Genomic DNA, 20,001 nt, shown 5'->3' with positions numbered 1-20,001 from the left:
TAGAGTAGACGTAGTATGATGTCAATTGGTGGAAAGAATTTACTCGCGGTTTATGGGGGCATTATGAGCCACTGCGGGGGTATGCATACTTAACCATGGGCACTGAAGTAAGGCGTGTTGCCTATGGTAAATACTTGCTTAGGGGTTAGCTCCTCTTAATGTATTGTCTCACTCTTGAAGTTTGGGTTTGATCCGGCAGTATGACTTGGAAGATACAACAGTATGGCTGACAACTCAATGAATCATTTTAAAATGATTGAAAGTAAATATGAAACTGTAACCGTTAAATGGTAGGTTGTTATTTTGTTTTATGTTATAATGTCAATTCTATAAGAGATGTTTTGCTAACGTGTACCTTTGATCTTAACGATCCTGCGATGATGTTGTTTTCCTTCCGGGGCTAATGACTAGCAGTGAGTTAAGTTGCAGGCTGGGGAGTAAGAATTACACTTGAAGAATAAAACAAATAGAGTATGAAAGGATTATACTTTGAATTTTTTTTTGTTAAGGAATGGATAATGTGTTTAAGAGGCGACCTCACTCTCGAGATGTATTTCTTTGGACTTTTTGACTTCATATCTTTTTCTCACATATCCGTTGCTAATCTATAAAGTCACTAAATAATTTATAATAACTCTGGTAGAACTCGGTCCACAAGTCTTTACTTTAAAATTTTCGTTTTCGCATGCCTTTATGACATCCTGGTTTAACTCGGTTCCTACTTTAGTTTTTCTTTAAAACATACAATCTTTCTTTTGACGATCCGAGTTTTTTCCGGGATGTTACATAAATATTTTTATTATTTTGCTTAATTTATAAAGGTTTAATGATTATTAAATTATGCTATTTATTTTGATTAATAATTATAGCATGAGTGGAACTCTTGATACATAATTAACATTAATAATTATACTTAAGATAAATAATGCGGAAGTGTAGAACGCGGAACTGCTAAAAACCATTTAAACTAAAACCGTTCAAAACATAAGGTAAAAAAAAAATCTTACAACTGAGAAAATATGAAATGAGGTTTGCTTAAATACGATAAAAAAAACATAAGTACAATATAGTCATCAAAGTCATCAAGTAAAAATCAATGCAGCTAAGTCCTCGATAGAATAATTAAAGTTGCGGTCTAGATTGAAACCTGAGCTAAATTTTCCTGCAAAATACTGTCATCCATAATACGGATGATAGCCGATTAAATCAGTCAGCGATAAAGCCGAGTACAATTTTCTCAACAAGCTTATGATGCGATAGTTAAATCATGCTTACAAAATAATCATCAAGCACAATATAGAAGATTATTACTCATTATTGACCTTTACTAAGCCATTAAGTTACATTCTCAATACTTGCAGAAGTTCATTACTGCTACTAAATACTTGGTAACCTTAATGCTTATTTAATCAAGTTCAATTAAGCCTCATAACTTTACCATCATAGCACATCACAAGATTACAACGATAATGACAACTGATATATGTAAGGGTCTGGTTAGGTGAGGACCGTAGTCCTAAACCCTAACTGTAGTGGGAGTCGTCACTCCTCTCAATACTGTTATGCTCGAGACTTCACAGGATGGGTTTTTTTTGGACCCCCTGTATGACACCGCATTTTAAGTGCCGGCTAACACGGTCGCCGGGATTTTACATGCCGGTCCATGGTTCGACGTTACCTTACTATCAGAGTCATACAATCAATATCATGCAATATCAAACAAGACTCTAAACCGAAATAGTTTACATTCTTATAAGTCAAACTTCCACTAGTCAAAATTTTGACAATTTTACCCTTTTAATAGAAACAAATTACTAGTATCTAATAAATTAATATTAATTAAATAACAAATTTTCATAGCTATCCTAAGATTCCTGAAGACAAACTAAGTCATTATTATGTCATAAATAATCATAAAAGTCAAAGGTAATATTTCTAAGTACGTAATAACGTATTTTATCAAATAACCAGTAAAATAGTAAAACGGATCCATCATAACTATAAAAAAAATAATCCGACAAGTTTAAGGGTCCAAAATCTAAATGAAATGAGTTTTCAAGAAAAACAACGCTAAGCATTTTAACAAATTTTTTTGACTATTTTACCGATAAATCGATTAATAATTCTTTATAATTAATTGAGTCCAAAATAAAAAAAAATTATTAAAACACCAAGATGATATGGAATCATTTTAAAGACATAAGTTTATTTAACTAGTAAAATTCATATATATCTATATTATCTTAATCAAAAATTTCCATATATATGACTTTTTTTTCGAGTGTCCCAAAAGTGTTATTGTTTTGACGAAAATATCAGTAAATTGGGTATGACTTTTGATAGGTCGTTTATGTACTACCAAACAAATCCTAATATGTGACTAGTATAGCAGCAGTTAGGGTCGAATCCACAGGGAACAATGTAGTAAATGATTATTTTACGGCTACCAATTGATCCTAAGTAACACACAATTTTAGAGAATATATGTCTAAACTAACCAAATGACTAGAGTACAAACAATTAAATTAGAAAGGTAAATCAATGATACTAAAACATCTAGGGATAAATTTCCCCGCTAGCATGACATGATGACAATGTGATCCTACACACCCTACAACAATCATAACCAAGTTCAATAGGACGAATACACCATTAAAGATACTAATAACTCCTTTCAAAGACTATTATTAGTTTCACCACTATATTATCAAACCTATTTTCATGGAATCAAGTATAGCAATGACATTGAACATAGTATTCTATAAGATCCAACAATCAAATCAATCTATTTTCATGAAGATTATCAAGCCCTTGATCTAAAAGGCAATTCACTCAACTCTAACTTTCGTTAACAATTGAATGAATTATTAACCACAATTTTCAAAATTTCTATTGAAAAAAACATGAGTTAACTAGCATAAGAAACCAAGCATGAACAAGGATTATGCATAACAAAAAGGGGTTGGGATTCAATAATTCATCATCAAAATCAGGACTAGGGTTCCATCTAACCCTAGATTAAGAAACTACTCACACATATCAAATGCAATAAAACAAGAATTAATTAAAGAAAACATGATTAAAAATAATAACAAGGAAGGGATAAAGAAATAATACTTGAAGTTCAATAACAAAGGATGAACAAAAGTATTTGAAAGTTACAAAGTCTTTGCTCCAAAAGTGAGGAATCAAAAGATATCCCCTTCGAAAAACGTTACTTTCCATTACATTCCCTAATAATAAAATATAAACTGTGCGGAAGACGGTTATTAAAGCAGGACCAGATAGGGTTTCGGCAAGACCGGACCGGGTCCGTATGCTGAGAATTTCCAGAGAGCAGAAATCGCAGGACCCGAGCGGGTTTAAGCAAGACCGGACCGGGTCCGTATGCTGAATACTTATGCAAATGATTATCGACAGACCCGACCGGGTCCTGGGCTTGGAGGCTTACATTCCTATTTCTTACTTGAAATCGCTCGGGTATGCAAATACCTGCTCGAGCCCATCATCTTGTGCTTACTTTTCTTCATTAGATAGCGGCAAAAGATACAAACGAGACGCAATGGGACTAAAAGCATATCCGAATGGACCCGTGAGCTCACAAAAGTGCCGTAGTGCGGTCTCGAAGTCTGCCAAATCTCGAAGCACATATTGTAATGCTCAGAAGTAATTCGCTTCCAATACAAGAGTGGAGTAAAAGTGGCCTGAAATAATCAAAGACACACAAAAACTCCAACCAAGCGTAAAACCACATGGAAAATGCGAAATCACACATCAAAATGCCATAAAATGTAAGGGAAATGGGCATAAAAATATAGTACAAAATGCATACATCAACTTTAATATTACCATGTTAAATGATTAAAATAAAATCATGTTTATCATGCTTTTATATTATCGAGTAACCATAAATAAATATCACATAACGAGAGAGTTAAGAAAATGTGTATCATTTTCCTCCAAAGGTGGTGCTAAACCAAGTAAGAGAATAATAATAGGAAAATAAGAACGTAAAGAAATAAGATCCAAAAGAGAAAGTCTTCAAGGCTCCAAGCTTCAAAGAACTAGATCTTCAATTACCCAAAACAAAATGATATCCAAGCTCCAAAAGATAATACTTGACTTTTCAAAAGTTGATGATTATTGGCTTAAGAAGTGATATCAAGCTCCATCTTCATTTGATTCTTCAACTAATAAAAAGGGTATAAAGTTAGTAAGATGTTATGAAGTGAAGATATAAGAAAGAATGGTAGAAATGTTTGATGATAGGGGTGCAAGTGATCTCATTGCTAAGGAGGGGTATTTATAATGGGTTTTGGGCAACTTTTTAGTTCATAAGATTGTATGAAAAAGAAGGTTAACTTGTGTAATGAAATGGTGATAGCTTGTGTAAGTGATGAACATTATGGATTGATGTAGAAAGGATTTTGGTTCATCAAATTTTTGTTCTAGTTTATACTAGTGAAATGTTTTAGATTAATAGGAAAGTATGATTAAGGTTTGATTATGAAAATATGATAGTTTACTTAGAAAACTTTGGTTAAAACTATACTTAAAGTTAATAAGAAAATATAGTTAATTTTTAGGTATAAAATAATTAAATCAAAGTTGTAAGGTTAAAATGATAAGTAGTAAAGTTAGTTTAAGGAAACGAAATTGAAACGTAACATTTTAATAAAACTGTAAATATAATATTAAAATTTTACTTTTCGTAGTATAAAATAATAAAATAATATTTCCTCCATTTTGTTTTAGTCGCTACATTTGCATGGGCACGGGTACTAAGAAAAGTGATTGACCTACACTGTAGCTGATTGTTTACTTTATAGAGTATAGTATTTTATTATTGTTAATTGAAAAAGAAAAAGGAAAAATAGGTTGTTAGGTTACTTTATAGAGTATAGTATAGTATTTTATTATAGAGTATAGAGTATAGAGTAGGATAAAAATAGGGGTAGGTACAACTTTAAATGATTGTTTTATTACTAAAAATGGAAATGTAGCAAGTAATATGAAATTGCCAAAAATAGAAAATGTAGCGGGTATTATGGAATGGAGGAAGTTTTTTAGTGCTTATAAAGAAATTTAAGAATATATATATATAAATTTTTTTTAAGTTTAATATTTGGAAGAAATTACAAAATCTAAATAATGTTTAGGAATTAAAGGTGATTTGAGTTAGATAACCAAAGGATTAGGAATTCGAAAAAAAAAATTTTGGAATAATTAATCGGAAGATTAAGATTAATAAATTTGAGTCTGTTACAATAATATTAATCAATTTTATTATAATATATTTTCGATAGATTTTGAGAAATCATTCAATTGAATAAGAACGTCAAGGTGGTTATGAAGTTGAAAATGATCGAGATTGGAGTGACTTCGATCCTGGCCGTCAGTATTGCTTGTTTATTTTACTTTGATGAAGGATTAAGGTGTACCTATTTTAGGTGGGTTGATTCGAAGGGCACCCAATGATAGAGAGACATTATCATTAAGCTCGATCATAAGGAGAAAGAAGAGCTTAAAAACGAGGTATTCAACCCAAAAAGGCAAGTAGATAATATGACACGTAGGAGGGAAGAAACGGAGAGGATCATGAGAAAGCTTAAAAAGTAATATTACGTGTTATTGGTATTAGTCTATCAATAAACTATGTAATTTTCTATATTCAATGAGTATTAATGACATTCTGTTGTATTTTTAGCATCGTTTTCCCTATTTATTTGATAGTTTGTTTAATACATGGAATAAATGATGATCTTTCCTTAAGCTTCAATGCATAATTAAATGGGGAATAATTCATCGCTGAAAGGGTTAAGCCAGGTAATATGCAACCTGCTCCCCAAACTATACCAGCGGGAGGTCACTCTCCGAGGACCCTTTGAACTATATCTTGCCAGCTTGATAGATGGCGCCAAGATTGTCGAAATCGATATTCTACGTAGGAATCAAATCTACTAATGGTATCGGATCGTAGGATTGGATCGACGATCCTATAAATTTGCAAAATTAACAAGTTTTATTATGCCTATATTTATTATTTGATCATTTTCAATATAAAAAGCATTAACATTCCATACATTTTCCTAACATTTTGATTTAATTTTAAAATACATACATATCTTACTTTTTTGATGCCATTTTTTCGCTCTTTTTTTAATGAAATGATAAAAAATATATATAAGATATACACTACACATAATATATATAGAGAGCACATACACACAAGGATATAATAATGATGGTAGTATTTAGTAATTTCGTACTTATTTTGAGGATTTACGCTACGTTACCCATTTTGGTTATTCATGTTGATTTTGAGTGGTTTTAATTGTTTGAAGCATAATTCTTATGGTTTTAATGATGAAGGAGTTTACTAAGAAGATTTTAGCTTGGTTGAAGATGTTTTATAAAGAAGATGAGCTAGAAACTTAAATATTAGGACAAAATTAAAATCAAAGTAGAATGTCAAGTTCAATCAAGTTAGAGGGGGATTTGTGGATAATCGGTTTTCAAGATCCGACTTCAATTTGATTTCAATTTGAAGTCAATATATATGAATAGTCAGACTTCAACTCAAATTGATCCATCATCCCTAAGCACATACCTTCATTATCATCATATTCAATGTATTCCGCTTGTATAAGCTATGATTAAGGTTTAGAAAGGTATGAAAGACGGCATATCATACCCTTAATAGACCTTTATGCCCAATGCTAAATATTTCACTTATAATAAGAATTAATGAGATTCTAGCCATGTGACTTTCTATCATGTTGGCTTCAGATATCATATCATGAAATCAACTGAATCAAAAACTTCATATGTTATATACCTTATCAAAAAATTTTTAGTGCATGCTAAAGTGAGAGAAGAAAAACAGGCGGCGAAAATACCTAGTCTGTAAAAAAAATACATGTTACAACTGAGACAAAACTTTCACAATATAAAAAACGACTTACAAGCGCTTATTTAATTCATAATTTCCTAAAAAATTTAGTGATTGTTTAGAAATACTTTAAAAAAGGATAAGAAGAATCCATTATTATTAATGGACTAGAATTTTCTAAAATTTGGTATTCAATAATTGAAGACATTAATTGATGCTAGGGTCGGTATTTCTGTTTAGATTTTCCGGGTGGTATTTTGTTTGGCGCACCATGCTTCTTCATTAAACAGGACGGGCAATGTTGGGTGGAACACATGATCTGTACAAAATCCATATTTATGTAAGGTTAAACCGCTAGTATTTTTCTATAATTTTAATTTTTATTTATCAAATCTATAGTAGTTTAATTTTTCTATAATTTTAATTTTTATTTACCAAAAAACGCTTGTGGCTCCATAGATAGAACATCTCATGTTGAGTAGAAAGTTTAGGGTTCGATCCTTACTAGGCGCAAGTATCAGATGGGGGTTTCTTGACCACACGCATCCTCTTACTCTCTCCTTGAGAAGAACACGTATAGTTTGTCCGCATCTTTCAGGAAAAAAAAGCCCCCCTAACCCTACTTTGTGCGGGATATTGAGAGTGTCCTTAACCTTTTAGATACAAACATAAATGTTATAGATGAAATTAATATTAGATTATGTCAAGCAATTTTTGTTAATTTTACCAAGTAAATTAATGTACATTTTAAAATTAATCAAGCATTTTTATTAGCAGGCTTATAAATTTATTTCTCCTTTTTCTTTTGCCTATTCATCCCTTTCGATTTTCTATCTCTCTATTTATTAGATTTTGAAAAACGGTCGATCGGTCGGGTTTCGAGTCGGATCAGTTTCGATCAGATTATTTTCAAATCTAGTCAGTTTCGAAACGGGTTAATTTCAGGTCAGATCACTCCGTATTTGGGGCGGGTTTAGATTAACCTAACAAGTTATCATTTTATTTTTTCCTGTGTTCAATTTAAAATTTTTTTTGGAAATTCTTATTTTATGATCGAAATTTGAAAATTGATAATCTTTTTCTTCAAAAAAGTTTTTTGCTATAACGCTTAGCCAAATCATGATAATCTAGCAAAGCAATTTTCAGATGATCAAACAATGCATCATATCATATTACAATAAAGATGTCCAACTATTCAAACATAATACCACAATTTAAATTAAATATTGAAAGTACAAAAATAAAAAATATGTTAACTAGTTTTTTTTTGTTTGTGCGCCCAAATGGAGAAATTTCACCCCCTTTTTAAAGGCTGCACAACCCAACTAGTCCAACCGACCCGTTTTTTAACGGATTTCTCGAGTATGGGATGAAATTTCCCAATTTCAATCTAATTTTTTCTGTCAGATTTCAAATTAATTTTCGGGTCAAATCATTTTTCTTCGGGTTTACTATTTATGATCATCCATATAATTATTCTTAATCTCATTTATATACTGAAAATCTTTATTCATTGTGTCTATACATTTATCTCATGAACTTATTTTTAGCATATTCTTTAACAAATTAACACTCAGTAAAATCTAAATATAAAGGGTGTTTGATAGTTGGATTTTATATTAGCTTTTTGGTTGGTTTTTGCCTTGTTAGTTGGTCAATAGCTAAAAAAAAGTGTTTGGTAACGATTTTTAAGCCAAAATAAAAAAACTACTTAAATTAGCTTTTTTTTATTGGCTTTTGGCTTGTGGACCCACTTTTTCTCTAATAAACAGCTAACAGCCAATGCCTACATTTACCAAATATCTCCATAAACAGCTGAATTTTTCAACTAGTTTAAAAACCAATAACAACAACCAATATTTTTAGTTGGTTAAACAAGCCTACTAAAAAATTAACAGTCAACAACCGATTGCCAAACACTATCTCTTTTCTTGAGTGTTAATTCTATTGATACATGTACCCCTCTTTCCCTTTGATAATTCTATTGATAGGGACTTATTATGACAGCAAAATCAATGGCACAAAAGATTAAGCCGATGAAAATCGATCACAAAGTCTTCTGAATTAAATAATGGAAAATTTTTTTACCTATTGTGCTCCCTCGCTCAACCCTATTTTAAAATATCAACTCAATTTAAACCCTTCTTATACAGTTATATTTAAGGTTAAATATTTCACTTGAAATAACATATGAAATTTCGAATAAGATTCAAATCTATAACTTTTTATTGTCATATTAACTTTTTATATCACAGTGTGACATCTATCCAATTGAAAAATTAAACTGATAATTTAGATCGTAAATATATGTTTTATAATCTATAAAGTTAAGCTCTATAAATAATAGAGATGATCATTCAGATTATCGGGTTAATGTTAAACTAGATATTTTAGATCGATTAAAAATCAGATATTGTGTTAATGTAAAGTTTTTACATTGTTGTCAATTTATTTTCAAAATTAGACTAAACCAAATTGGAATACATGTTTGAATTTATTTGAGTGGTGAGTCTGTTTTCAACACCATATTATAAATATATTCCTAGTTATAGATGGTAAGGTTGCAGGCTTTATGAGACATGGCACGTGACATTTGGTGATCGACAAGTGGGGCAAAGCATGTAAAGTAACATGATTTGACAATCCTGAATCAACCCTCACTAATATATGCACCAGATTTGTAGGAAATTTGCGACGTTGAAGAGATGGCCAAGCTTTTCAATCAGCAGTCACATTTCTGATCTACGGTACGACGTTTTTCTTTTCTCAAAAAACCAAAAAAAAAATAATAATAATAATTTAACAAACAAACAAACAAACAAATACATTAAGAAATACTCCATATATAAGAAAGCTTTAAATATTATAGTGAGTCCTAGATAAATATTTTTTTGATCATTAAATTCAGATAAACAATGAGATAAAAGATACTCCATATATATATATATATATATATATATATATATATATATATATATATATATATATATATATATATATGAAATAAAAGGACTATTTTGATGACTGATCTAATATAAAAATTTCATAAAAGATACTAAATATTTATTATACCTATTTTTTTTATTAAAACATGTACACTAAAATTTAAAGATATTATAGACATTTTCTGATTATTTATGCTTCTCTAATTCAATCTGAAATATTTGTTACACTACGGTTATTGGTACTTCTAATCATTTTCAAGTTTATTTATATATATCCTTTTTAATGTGTGAGGAAAATTCTATTCAAGTAAGATTTTATTTTAATCGTCTAATTTCATATTTTTATAATATTAAATTTTTATTATTTTTAATTACGTACAATTTAATATATAAATGATCACATAAACATATTAGACTGCATAAAAGTAAAATATATCAATTATAATGAAATAGAGATAATATGAATCTAAAAGTTAAGTAAATCATTATGTGTAAAAGTTTTAAGTATAAAAATAGAATCACATTTATTGTAAATTTTGATTGATGTATCAAAAATTTATAATTGAAGTATTATTAGAATGAGTTTGAAAATTCTTTTAGAATAACATTTTCTTTTGTCTTTCATTCTTGTATAAGGAGAATTTCTTGTAGTTGATAAGGTAAAAAGGTTCTTGGACTGGACGCAATTAGTTTAGCACAAATCCAACTTATACTAAGGATCAAGTTATTGATGATTGTCTAGGTTTGTTTTTAGTATATTTAGTCTTTCTTTGAATAAGATCACTATAAAACGGACACATGTAAGCTGCCTAGCCAAGAGGTTTCCTTTAGGGACCACTTTTGATGTCTAAGTCGATAATTGTAGTTAAAAGAAAAAGAGGTTTCCACCGACTATTTTCCTATCAAATATCAACTGGCGACAGTTTATTAGTCGAAAAATTACTGACTAAAAAAATAGTGGGTAATTTTTTCACAAACAACCGAAAGAAAAAGTAAATCGTATTATTTTTATTGTCTAATTTTTAATTTAATATTTTTACATAATGAATTTGATTAATTTGATTAATGATAGAAGTTGGATGTATGAACAAAGTTTAACGAAATTCAAAAAGAATTTATAATGTTAGATATTTGAAAGAGGTTAAAGAATTTATACAAATTGCAAAGAATTTATAATGTTAGATATTTGAAAGAGGTTAAAGAATTTATACAAATTGCAAAGAAATATAGTTTAAAATTTGAGATAAAATGTCTATATAAACGGTGTGATACATGAATTTCCTTTTTATAAAATAAAATTACTTCAATCAATAAAAATATATATAACCCTAAAGAAAAAATCAATGACACAAAATTGTCAAAAATAACTTCAATTAGCAAAATTCTAAATTAATAAGTCATAGGAAAAGAATATATTAAATTTTATCTTAGTTGGAGTATATACTAGTATCTTCAAATAAGATCCTAAATTCAATTCTTGTGTAATCCTAACACACCATTACCTCGTCATACCCGTGCTTAAAAAAATAATAGAAATAAAAAATATAATAAGTCTTAAGGGTCAAATTTGATTTCCGAAAACATTATAGAAAATATTTGGAGAAAAAGAGAGATAGGACTTTGACTAGTATTCTTAAAATTATAAATAATTGAAAACATTATGAAAGATTATAATATAACAAAATAAACTTTTGATAATTAATGGGGAGGTCCATTTTGATTAGCGCTAAAATAAAATTAATGGCTTATTAGTAGTAGGTTGATTCAGGTGTTTATCTGAAAACTTTATGAGAGAATTGAGAAAAACAAGGTTACGATTTACAAGTCTAGGCTTTCTGGATATTTAATTGTTTTCGAAGAATAATCTCATTTATTGTTTCATTTAAATCTGAATATTGTTAAATTACTATCGGTTTTATTAGCTAAAATTTAGTTTCTTTTTGTTTCCTTACCTTTTTACTTAAATTACTGATTAACATTTACTTTAACCAATCAACACCTTTTTAATTCTTCCAAACATTTATTTATTCCCACCTACCAATCCCACCATTGAAGTTTGCACTCGATTGTCTTCAACGCAGCGGTGAAGAATAAATTTATTTTCTAGCAGTTTGTACTTTAGCAAGAACGCCATGTTTATATCTCAAGGTTTCCCTTCCAATTGAACTACTCTTGAAGAAGAATGGGAATAGTTAATGCTCTTCATGTCTTGAAAAAGGAATGAGAGAAATTGAAGAAAAAAATTGAAAGATAAACGTTGAAGAACTACTGCAACAATGGAGATAAGGAGCACTTAAGGAGGAAGAAGAAAGAAGAGGAGAACGGTCAAAAATTACCTACTGCAATTGGTCATGGAAAACCAAAGAACATCCGGGTTAAATGAAATAATAGATAGGATTATTCATGGTTAATCGATAACTGAGATTATTGTAGGAAAATCGTGAATAGGTTGGATTATTCTAAGTAAATTTTCCTTTTAAAAACATAAGAGTATGGTCAATAATTGTGGTATCAAAGTTATTAAGATCGTGATTCTGCCTAGGATCATTGAGGAGGTAGGATCGAGATTGATATAATTCGAATCGTAGGATTGTGTGATCCTATAAATATGCAATAATTGTGCAAAACTTTTATTCTGCGCCTTATGTATAGTAAATATATTTATTTTATCAATAAACTTAATGTTTTTCTTTTTATGATTAACTTTTGTATATACGGGAGAAAGAGGGGGCCTCATTTTGAGGTCGATCATATTTGTTCTCTTTTAAAGTTTTAACGTGTAAGTAAAAACTTATTTGATTGCATCTATTATGTTTTGAAAAAGAAAAATTTTGATAGTTATTTTAAAACTGTAAATCAAGGACGTTCCATCAAATTCGTGGAGACCTAGAATAGTGTAACTACAATAAGAATGGTAGCGTGCATGAAAGAATAAGGACATATTTTTCCTATTAAGTATGGAAACTTTCACAAAATAGGCAAAATATTAAATTTTTATTAAATGTCCTATTACATACCCAATGTAAGGTTGCGACGTCAAAAGACAAATGACTCTACTCATAAGGCTAAGAAAAATGTGTGTGACCAAACAGTTAAAACCAACAATACACATAAAGGTCAAAGAGGATATTCCTTAATAATTTAGGATTTTCACTGCTTTATGTCAACTATGAGATATAGATACCCTTGTACTCATCACCTCTAAGGTATTTAAAAATAACTTCTATTCACTTATTGCTTTCAATCATTTGTGATTAAGCATTTATTCTCTTGCCATTTACTATTGTTGTAAATAATATTAATTAAGGTCTCTAACTACAAATAAACCCTAGCTAAGTTCCTCCAAGCTAAGGCCACAATGCACTTGAGATTGAAATTTCGAGGTACTCCCTCTTATGTACTCCAGGACTTGAGCGTCAAAGCAAGCCCCCAGAGACAACTTTTAGTTCATCAGAGTGGTAATATTGCAAGAAGATCTAGACAGTTAAAACAAACCTCAAAAACAACAAACTCTCTCATAATTACCCTATTACTAATCAAGGTTAGCGCTAATTAATTGTGTCATGTCCTTGACAAAAATATATTCGATTTGGTGTCAAACAGGTTATAAATTAAAGGACAAGATAGCTTAAAAGGCCTTGCTTGAACTAGCGTGCAAGAAAGGTACTTAAATAAGCACACAAGTTAAAGTGTATCTATAAGAAATTATAAGAGATGTAGCAGCTCGAACGAGCGTCAGAATGTTTGAGCGAACAAGGGCATTAGCAACCTGTAGTAGCTCGGCAAGCCTAGTATTTGAATAACCAAGAAGGTTCTCAAAAGAGTAAGGCATGCTCGAACGAGCTACCCATTTACCAGAACAAACAAAACAAACAAGAGTTGTTTCTTAGATTATTTGTTCTTTTAGTAGCTTCAATCTTTAAATGCTTGAACGAGTACACAACGCACTTGTTAAAACCCAAATTCGAAAACGAATCTCTACTTAGAATTAAATTTGATTTATTTTATAACCCCAATCTTTTAAGTTACTTTATCATAATAAATAGACCATATTAGTCTTTTGAATATCAACCATACAAGATATTCTCATATTAACACAAAACTTTAGTGTTGTGTTCCTCTCACTCCATTAAAACTTTTCCATAATAGTTCCTTGTTGTGAAGAAGGGAGTGAAATTAGTGTCAGCTCTAAAAATGAGAAAAATGCATTAATAGGGCGAATTAGTGTTTCTCTGTCAAGTTTGGGATTTTGTGTAACAAATAGAGACTATTCTTAGTAGTTTGGGATTTCCCCTATGTGTTTACAAAAGAATTACCAATTATTCATGTGACAAAAGGGTACGAAGTTTAAGGTATATAGTGACGCATCATAGGATAGGTTGGGATGTGTCTTAATACAGCATAGCAAAGCTATTGCTTATGCCTCAAGATAATTGAGGAATCATAAGAGGAATTATCATACTAACAATAATCGCAAGTTAGCTACGACTCTGTTTATACTAAAATTATGGAAACATTAATTGTACGATGCTTTGTGTAAGATATTAAAATACATCTTCACACAACATGAACTTAACATAGGACAAAGGAAGTGGTTAGAACAAATTAAGGATTATACTTTGACTCATGATTATCATGACAGTAAAGCTAACAAGGTTGTTGATTCCATAAGTCGGTCGAAGAAATATTCTTTGAATCGTGTTGGAATCTTACCTCAAGAAAATTCTAGAAGCTTAGCTTGGAAATGATTCATTGTAGTTTTCTCTAAACATAGTTAAGTGTATTGAGTTTGATCCTAAGTTGTATAAGGAATTAAGTTATAAGTAGAAAGGAGATTTGAAGTTTGAGAAGTACTGTCAAGCGGAAGATTAGGTTGGTTTGGGGATTTTAAAATTAGTTTTGACGAGATTATAAAGTTTATAGGTTGTCGGCGTGTACCAAATGATGTACAGTAAAAGAAGAAAAATCCTTGAGGAAGTACATAACACTCCATATTCAGTTTATCCTTGGGGTGACAAACTGTATGAGGATTTGAAGGTGAATTTTTGGTTGTCGGGTATAAAGAGAGAAATTGCTGAGTTTTTGGCTCGATGCTTAGTTTGTTAAAAGGTGAAAATTGAACATTCAAGACCTGGTGGTTTGCTTCAACCCTTTCCTATTCCTACATGGAAGTTTGATTCGATCTCTATGGATTTTGTTATAGGACTTCTTATGACAACAAGTGGTTGGAATGCAGTATGGGTCATTGTGCATTTACATTTTTATAATGATGGTGAATGATTACATGATCACTACCGTGGGGGCTGAAAGTGTAAGAGTGGACTCTAGGATTTTTCCTCTCATGTTTAATTTTACATTTAGACCATAAGTCTTTTGTTTTGTTTCTTTTAAAGGAGTTTTGCTCTATTAAAGATGTAACAAGTTTTAGAACCTTTAAGATTTTTTTTTCTTTAAAGTTTATGTGGTTCATATTTTATTTTTAACTTTTTAAAGAGTAAGTGACAACCGTCTTAAAGGTTATTCCGCATACCTTTTCTTATTAGAAAAACAAGTTGTTACACTAAATGTCTACTTGTGGCATCTTAAACCCTAACTTGAGGTATCTTGAATGCCTACTTGAGATATCCTTAAAGCCTACTTTAGGTACCCAAAATGCCTACTTAACATTTCCTAAATCCCTACTTGACATATTATAAACCTATACTTAAGGTATTCTTAATGAACCCCTAATTGAGGTAGATTAAATGTCTACTTAAGTATCCAAAATACCAATTTGAGATATCCTAAATTCCTACTTGTAGTACCCTAAATTCATACTTGCGGTATCTTAAACCCCAACTTGAGTTAGCTCAAATGCCTACTTGAAGTATACTAAATGCTTACTTTTCATACACTAAATTACCACTTGACTTATCACAAATCTCTACTTGATATACTCTTAAAACCTACTTTATATACTCTAAATTACTACTTTGTATGTTCTAAATACAACTTGAGTTATGATAATTAACTATATTGCCATGCTCATCTTGACTCTTATTTTGATCATCAAATTCGATAAAAACATTAACAAGTGTTAAATTGTTTCAACAATCGCAAATAGGAATCGTGATTTATTATCAATTTTTAGAAAATATTTTAGGAAAAAACATACATTACAAATCGTAAATATATAAATCAATATTCTGAGACTTCATTAGTAGTTTGATCTGTTCGATTTTGTGATGAAAATTGATCAAATTGTAGCATCAAATCTTCAATTTGATTTCAGATGAAAATCGAAAAGAATTTTAGGTGGCAGTTTTAAAATATTATTTCTGACAAGATTTGGACATTTTCTTGGGAAGCTTGCAGTTTGAAGAGTATCTACATAAATTAATTAGCATTTTTTAATCTAACGGTCCATTCGGTAATGGGTACGAAATGGTGGGAATAGTAATAGAACGTTAGTGTAATTTTGGCAAGTATATCTCTTGATAAATTTAATGATCATACTCATAGTTATCAGAATCCCGATTCTGAACTACGATTCTACAATTTTACGATCCAAAAATAGGTGACTAATCTGGATCGTAGGTAGGATCTTAATGAGGTAGAATCGTGCGATCCTACTTAGCTTAAGAATTTAGGTGGTAAGAGTATAACACGATTCTACGATCCTACAATCCGACTATCCGATCTTACATTGGCAGTTTCAATCGTAGTATATTTTCATATAATAAAGATTTCACTTACATATAAATATATATTTAAAATAATTATATCAATACCTTTATAAAATTCATGTTTTTCTTGATTTGCAATTTAAAAATGATTAATAACAGAATTCCTTTTTCAAAACTGAATAGATGAAGTCAAATAAGTTTTTACTTACATCTTAAAAACATAAAAAGAGAACAAATATAATTGATAATCACTAATCCTATGCACATTAATGCATATTTGTAGGATCACATGATCCTACGATTCGATTCAAACCGATTTTGATCCTGCCCCCTCAACGATCCTAGGTAGAATCTTGATCCGAAAAACCTTAATCATACTTATTCTTCTTCAACAAGCTCATTGTCTTCACAAAATTCATTCCAATGCATTACCACTTAAACATGTGGTATTAGATGGTAATGAAAAATTATGAACAATTTTTATGATCAAACTTTCATTACCATGGTAGTGACATGATACATATCATGGAAATTTACACCATAAATAATTTCCATTATCACCAATCAGTAGGTATAAAGAGATGTAAGTGAACGGGAGTGAAAAGTAAGATATAGAACAAAAGAAAGGGAGTTGATTTCTAGTAAAAAAAAAACATTTGGTCTTAATATGGAGATATCCATTAACAAAACAATTGAGCTAACCCAATCTCATAATCTGATAGATGACTTAATTGACATAGCAAACAACCCTAAGAGATTAGTGACTTAAGTTGATGTATGTCCATTTCGCGTTATCATCATCATACTCATTGTATCCCGCTTACAGAAAATTATGATTATGGTCTAAGGAGGGAAGAAAGATGGCAGCTCATACCTATAAAGAAAAGTGCGGTCAAAAATCCCCCAGTTCAAAAAAAGATCTTTAAAATAAGAGAAACCTACAACTTACAAGAAATTCATTTCGCGTTATCATTAAAAATAAATGAAGTAGTAATTATGGTGTGTTTACCTTGAACCTCAAATAGGATTTTCCTATGAAAAAAACCTAACCTTTGTTATCATATGTTTTGTGTGCCTTGGATACTACGCAAAAATGGGGTCTTGATTTGTGACAAAAGCATTTGTAACAATAAAAAGGACTTGAAAACATTAAAGAGTAACTGTTTTATGATGTCTCAGTTGAAAGAAAAAAAGGTTAGAGGGAGAAAAACAAAATTGATTTTGAAAGAACTTTTTCGAAAAAGATAAATGTTGAATGACATTGATTTTTTTTTTTTTTTAAAATTTTTTTTAACTTTAAAGTCATTGATAGGGGTGTCAAAAGTCTAAGCAGTGACGGTAAGCCCTCCAATGTTTAACATTTTTCTCACAAAAAAACTTGGCCTTCATTATTAACTTTGCGGCGCGTTTAGTTAACGATACTAATTAATAATAATAGAATAATTTGTGATGTAAATTTTTATAATATGTTTCATGTCATTCTTTTGGTAATGAAAGTTTGATCATAAAAAAGTTATTTACTCATTTCCATTACGACCTAATACCACATGTTCAAATGATAATGAATTGGAATGAATTTTATAAAGAAAATAATATTGTTGAAAGAGAATAAGCATTACCATTAAATTTTTCAAGAGATATTCCTACTAAAATTACACTAACTTTACATTACTATTCCCACAATTTAGTACCGATTCCCAAATGGGCCGTTGGAGTACTATCAAACTTATGGTTGATGGTAAGACCTTAATTTCTTAATTTTTGGTTTTTTCGTTTTTAGTTACAAATAAATTCTTTCTCTCTATATTATACTGTTATTCTATCCATTTATTGTATTCAATCTACCCATATATTAGGTTTTAAAATCTCTCATGGTGAGATTTCGGAGTCTTGTTATTAATTCTATAGTAAAAAGGTATATAACGTCATCATAAGTGTTAGTTGTGCTAATACAATCAATAGTATCGAACTTATCTCTATTTTAAAGCCACACTAGAACAAAATACCATCTCGAAGATCGATGTATCAAACAACAAAGTAATTAAGAGAATACTTTAATGTTAGATTTCCTTTATAATGATCGTGACTTTTTCTATATAGTATTTTATTTGATTAGAATTGTTAAGTATTTGATCGATTGTTACTCTGTTTTAGATAAAAATGTTAATGAATTATTAAGTTCATTTTTAAAAAGTCATTCATAGAGGTGTCAAAAGTATAAATAGTGACAAACATTTAATCTTTTAATTGAGGATCCTCGAGATTAATCATAACAAGAAAAATAAAATTTGAGGGCTACTACATTTTTTACTATGTATTTTAACTTTTTTCTTTTACAATTTTTCTTAAGAAAATCACTAAATTTAAAAATATATTATAGGCTCCAATATAAGTCTGCCATTGAGTATAAAAATGTGTTTATTGAGACTTAGAATAATACTTTGAATTAAATGAAAAGTCATAAACAAAGTCTTATATAGAGAGTCTTATGCTTCCAAGATTTTTTCACAACAAATCATGTACTGCTTAACTAGAAAGTGTCTTGTATGCGTCTTAATAACAAAAAATTGAATATAAGTTAGTGAAATTTTGATGTGGTACAGTTGAAGATATGTGTTTAGATTTTCACATTAAGTAAAGTAAGCAAATCATGCTTAACTAGAGGTGTTAAAGTTTGGATACCTGATTCGATATGATCCGATCTGAATATCTGATTCGCAAAAATGTGGTTCAGTGCGGTTCCAATTCAAATATTCAATTTATTTGAATCGGATAATTATCCACTATTTTAGGTTTTTAAATTGCCAATTTATATTTTACAAAATCAAATATAGATTTAATTTATAGATTTACTAGTAAAAAAAAAATTAGTTGGAGACATTCATAAATTATAAAGGTAAATTGCAAATTTTCATTTGTAGCATCAAAATTTCGTAGTAGCAGACATTACAACGATTTAATTCCAATTCAATTTAGGGCTTTGAGTTTTAATATCCTCTAATTTTAAAACAATGAAATAGAAAAAAAAATTAAGGAAAAATTACCTATAATAATCCAACTTTCATGATTTTTCTAATAATCTAACTTATTGATTAACCATGCATAATCTCAACTTTAGAGGGTATTTGTCTAGAGTAAACTTGGGTTACCCGATGACCTGCTATAGTAGGTAATTCACAAAAATTAAATTGACAATTAATGTAAAATCAGAGGAAGTTTTTGAAAAATTACAAAAAAAATAATAAAACAATCATAAATTTTGTTCTATTTTTTTAAACATTTTTTCGACATTTTATTTAAATTTATATTTTTTTCAAATTAAAACTTGTTATAACAAGTCATTCGGTTATTGGGTTTATTTTAGGAAAATATTCTCCAAAGTTGGGATTATTTATGGTTAATCAATAGGTGGGATTATTATACGAAAATCATGAAAATGTTGGATTATTCTAGGTAATTTTCTAAAAATTAATTAATTAATCAAAACCGTATATATTTG

This window comes from Amaranthus tricolor, chromosome 15, assembly GCF_026212465.1.
Source record: "Amaranthus tricolor cultivar Red isolate AtriRed21 chromosome 15, ASM2621246v1, whole genome shotgun sequence".
In the NCBI taxonomy this organism is placed as follows: domain Eukaryota; kingdom Viridiplantae; phylum Streptophyta; class Magnoliopsida; order Caryophyllales; family Amaranthaceae; genus Amaranthus; species Amaranthus tricolor.
The sequence above is the reverse complement of the archived record's forward strand: the minus strand, read 5'-3'. Positions refer to the sequence as shown.